The following is a 5451-nucleotide window of genomic DNA, read 5'->3' on the forward strand; positions in this document are numbered from 1 at the left end:
GGGCGGGGGCGGGGGGTGAGCTCTTAATGCCTCTCAACCCCTGGTTAGAATTCGTGTCGACTTCTGGACACGCGGACCTAGAGGAGGTGAGATCTGGCCGACATTTCTCAGCCGTGGGTTCTTTTATGTTTGTTTGTGTTTGTGTTTGCTTGTTTTGAGACGGAGTCTTGCTTTGTCCCCAGGCTGCAGTGCAGTGGCACGATCTTGGCTCGCTGCAACCTTCGCCTCCCGGGTTCAAGCGATTCTCCTGCCTCAGCCTCCTAAGTAGCTGGGATTACAGGCGCGCGCCACCACGCCCAGCTGGTTTTTGTATTTTTAGTAGAGATGGGGTTTCGCTGTGTTGACCAGGCTGGTCTCGAACTCCTGACCTCTTGATCCGCCTGGCTTGGCCTCCCAAAGTGCTGGGACTACAGGCGTGAGTGACAGGACCTGGCAACCATGGGTTCAAAGCAGGCGCAGGGAAGCTTCCGGAGGGTGCCTGGACAGCAGCTAAACGGTTGGGGCCTGGCTCCTGGGTGACCCTGTCTCATCCCCCATGGCCAGCTCCCACCCATCCACACAGGACCGGCCTCCTGCCCTAGGATTCTGACTTGGGGGGCTTCCGAGCCCAGGATTCTAACACCCCGTGGAGGCTGACAGCCTTGGCTTGCGCTCTCTGGTCAAGCTCACCACGTGGCCTTTGCTGCCGGCCTGGTTTTCTCTGCCTGGACCGCTCAGGTTTGACGGCCCAGGGTGGGCCCTAGACGTTTCAGGGGCCATAGAGGCGCTACTCCCGGAACTGCTGGAAGAGGATTGACCAACTGCTGCTGCTGGGGTGAAGCGTCCTTGCGGAGGGACCCCACCAGGAAGGAGGTACCCCACCAGGAAGGACAGGGAGCCACAGCCCCCAGTCCCCTCGGCCCTCATCCCGCCTCCCAATGGCTGATCCAGTGCCCCAGTGGCAGAAGCGAACAGGGACCAATCTGCAAAGGAGAAATTGAGTTGGCAGTGACATTGCCAGAAAATCACAACTGCATGCGGAGTATGGAGAGGGGTGGTTTGGAGCTGAGAGACAATGGTTTAATAGCAGGCAGAGTCTTGTGCCTAATTTGCCTATCATAATGCCCTTTGGCCATTTCAAAACCAAATCTGGTTATGCACTTCCACCCACCCTGCTCCCACCCCCAGTGTACGCATTGAATTCAGAACTCTCACCAGACCCTACGTTTGCTGTGTTCCCTGCCTCACTTCGTCCCCTGCATGGTGACCTTCCGTTCTGTCCTCATGCTCACCGCACAGTCTTTGGCCAGAGTCTTTGCATCCCCATCTCTGCAATTTCCCTCAAATCTGCTGCAGGGCAACACATCCTCCTCCTCCTCCAAATCTCGATTCAATCCTCACTGCCCCGACCTCTCTAAGTCAACTCCCTCCATCATAAAGTCCCTTGACGCCATGCATCAATTCAGCAATTCTGCATCATATTTATCATAGAAGGAAGCTTGCTTGCATTTGTGAGATCCCTTTGGCACCTCCCTCTGTTACAGGATAAATGCCAAGGTCGTGAACTGTCTCTCTCTCTCTCTCTTTCTGAGAGGAAGTCTTACTCTGTCACCTAGACTGGAGTGCAGTGGCACGATCTCAGCTCACTGCAACCTCCCCCTCCCAGGTTCAAGCAATTCCCCTGCCTCAGCCTCCAGAGTAGCTGGGATTACAGGCACGCACCACCATGCCCAGCTAATTTTTGTATTTTTAGTAGAGACGGGAGGTTTTACCATGTTGGTCAGGCTGGTCTTGAATTACTGACCTCAGGTGATGCACCTGCCTCGGCCTCCCAAAGTGTTGGGATTACAGGCATAGGCCACCACGCCTTGCTGAACTACCTCTCTCTTTGCTGGCATCTTAACACCTTGCCTGGCACTAAGGAGGTCCTCAAAAATGTGTGTTGAATAAAACTTGCACAATGCACTAAGCAAGACTCCTGCACTAAAGATACATATTTTTAAACTTACAGAGTTTCTAGTTAGCTAGAACATAGTATCCAAGAGGCTGAGAATCTTTGCCTAACCAATTTAGGACCCTTTTACTAGGTGAAGCCAGTGCCCATTACAATGGCTTTCACATAGTAAAAAGATCCTAAAGTGGTTTCCCTGGGCATGGTGGCTCATACCTGTAATTCCTGCATTTTGGGAGGCCAAAGTGGGAAGATTGCTTGAGGCCAGGAGCTCGAGACTAGCCTGGGCAACATACTGCGACCTCATCTCTACAAAAAAGTTTAAAAAATTAGCCAGGTGTGGTGATGCACACCTGTAGTCCTAGCTACTCAGGAGGCTGAGGTGGAAGGATCTTCTGGGCCCAGGAGTTCAAGGTTTCAGTGAGCTGTGATGGTGCCACTGCACTCCAGCCTGAGCAACAGAGTGACATGTTGTCTCTAAGAAAAACAAAACAAAACGTGTATTCACTCCTATCTCTAATAACTCCTCTTCTAAGAAAATATTACAAGAATGTAATCAGAAAGGTAGACAAAGATTAAATACAAATTTAATTGTAATTTGCACAGAAACAGTTGGAAACAATCTAAATATCCTATGTGAGAGAATAATTGAATAAACTATCGAGTACTTCTTGATGGAATATTATGATGCCATGAAAATAGTACCTGATAATTTTTTTTTTTACTTTGGAAACATTTTATGGGATGAGGATAAGAAGAAAATTTAATATGCTGTATGTTAAATCATTTCAACTGTGCAAAAAATATACAGAAAGCAACTGGGCAAAGTAGCCAAGTAAAGAATGACGCTAGGTAGTTGATTATGTTTTATTTTCTTTTATGTTTATCTGTTTTGTATTATTCAAATTTTCCACGAGTGTCACAATGAATAAATCAAAAGCTATGTAAAAATTAAAGAATTTGCCACAAGTCCTGGGTTCGTAACTGTGACTAATAGGGAGCAAAAGGGTAAGCAACCAACATAGCCAATGAGGCTCGCATTCTAATTAGGTTCCTGGCACAATTTCAGAACATAAGAAAGGCAGACGATTATCCTGGGGTCCTCTTGTTCAGACTAGAGTGGGAACTAGTGAGGGTGAGCATTCTTCCAGAGACCCTGCGGACAACTCAGTGGGGTCACACAGCGCAGCTGTGCTTAGTGGAGGGTGCACAGACAGGACAAAGTGAATTCTTGGGTTGTGACCCAGCACGTGATGTTAGCAATGCGATGTCTTGGTGGAAACTGAGTAATCTCTCCTGTTTCTCCTCCTGAGAAATTCATGAGGCAGAGAGTGGTTGTAGAAGGACAGGAATGGCTGCCAACCCTGAGGCAGAGATGGATGTCTGGGGGTCTCTGGTGGGAAACATGCCTGACCACAGGTAAGACTCCTCAAGGGGCAAAAACACCCTGCCCTAAGAAATGGATAGGAACGTAGTTTGAAACCTTGCACTCGGTCACCCTGTTCCCTCTGGAAATAGATCCCTGCCCTATAATAAGTGTAAAGTTTCTCTCTCTCTCTTTCTTACACACACATACAAATACACACATTCTCTTTCATGTTGACCTGAGGAAAGTGACCCAGTGTCCTGACCCAAAACCTGATTCCTTTGCACGCTCCTCAGCCCAGCCCCTGAGGGGCAGAGCACCCAAACACACAACGTTTAACTGGGGCAGCTGGCTTCTTGGACCTGCCTGCGAACGCTAACTGGGCATTGGATACGGTATGAGAGATAGCTCAGTATGCGTTTTTGGTTTCCAGCAGATGATCATCCCAGTGTGGGACTTTACAATAGTAATGAGCAATGGAAATGCTGAAAATATTTCTTGGGATACAGCCCCTGGCCAGACAGCCCTAATTTAGGAATCTTGCACAACTTTTCCCAGCACGTGATAAATTTTGAGTTTCTAGTGTCACATGTTCCAGAGTTTTCAGAGTTCTGAGGCCTGTTTTGCTTTGTTTTCTTTGCCTTTTTCGAATACTAGATTAAAGCCAGTCAGATATTTTGAGATATTTCAGTTAAACAGATCTCTGTGTTTCAAAGCAAAAACGATAGATAATACTATTTTTGCTAGTGGAAAATGAGCTAATCCGTCCTTGTTGCCTGAAGACTGCTTATCAGTAGAATAGCCAGGCCCTGCCTTCACATAGAGGTGTTACAGGCTCTAAGTGAATGGAATAGGTGTCCAGGCCAAGTAGGACTTAAAGTTTCTAACAACAAATTAAATGGTTATTGTCGAGTAGAGTGAGGAGAGTTTCATGAGTTACATGAAGGACTGTAGGTGTGGGTGCCCCTGAGCCTCCTCACACTTCAGTGTATTTGTTATGTTGCATTGATGCTGTTCCTGAGCTAGGGATTCAGAATTAAGCTGATGGAGACCACATCACGTGAACTCCAATTCCCACCGCAGAGTCCTTGATCCACACTGACATTCCAGAGCACCCCTGTTCTGCACTGCAGCAAAAGTGAAGACACCAGAAGCCTTTGTAAATGGTCCCTGAACATTCAAGCATGTTCCTCCAGTCAAAAACCAATACAATGCCAAGGATTTAGAGGAATTGTTTTGGAAAATTATGTACATTGAATTAGCCCACTGCTGTACAAAATTATTGCATATCCACTCTTGGATAGAACAGTATAATGCATGTAAAGCACTTGTCAATCCAGACAGCTATATAAATCTTAGTTATTATTATAGTATAATTGACAGAGCTGTCATCTTGAGTCATCCAGCAAATAATTTTTTTAATTATACTTTAAGTTCTAGGGTACATGTGCACAATGTGTAGGTTTGTTACATATGTATACATATGCCATGCTGGTGTGCTGCACCCATTAACTCGTCATTTATGTTAGGTGTATCTCCTAATGCTATCCCTCCCCCACTCCCCCCTTCCCCCAGTAGGCCCTGGTGTGTGATGTTCCCCTTCCTGTGCCCAGCAAATAATTTATAAGTGCCTACTACATGCCAAGCAATGTTATGGGCCTTGGGGATAAAGGAACAAACAACAGATAAAAATTCCCCAACCTAATGGAACTTGTAGTAAGGGAGGAGAAAATAAACAAGATGAATAAGTAAAATAACTTGTGCTTTAGATAAAAAGACATGAAAGGAGAAAAACAGAACAAAAAGGAGGAGTATACATACTGGGGAGGGTGAGAACTTTAGGTAAAGTAGCAAGGAAGGCCTCCCCAAAGGGTGATAGCTGGGTAAAGTTGAGGCCAGTGCAGCTGCAGTGCCTTGAGGGGGTTGGGAGGTGGGCGGTAGAGGGAGTAGAAGATGGGGCCAGGGATAGCAGAGCCCAAACTATCTAAGGGAATAGCCTTAAGGGACATTTTAAGGATGTTGGCTCTTACTCCGGGTGAGATAGGAAGTCACTGTAGGACTCCAAACAGGGAAACAGCACAAATTTTAACTTCATCACTGGCTTCTTCTTTGAGCTCTTTCTTGACCTCAGTTGCGTTGTCTTTGGAACAAAAGA

This window comes from Rhinopithecus bieti, unplaced genomic scaffold (genome assembly GCF_001698545.2).
Source record: "Rhinopithecus bieti isolate Rb0 unplaced genomic scaffold, ASM169854v2 scaffold_63861, whole genome shotgun sequence".
Classification (NCBI taxonomy): Eukaryota; Metazoa; Chordata; class Mammalia; order Primates; family Cercopithecidae; genus Rhinopithecus; species Rhinopithecus bieti.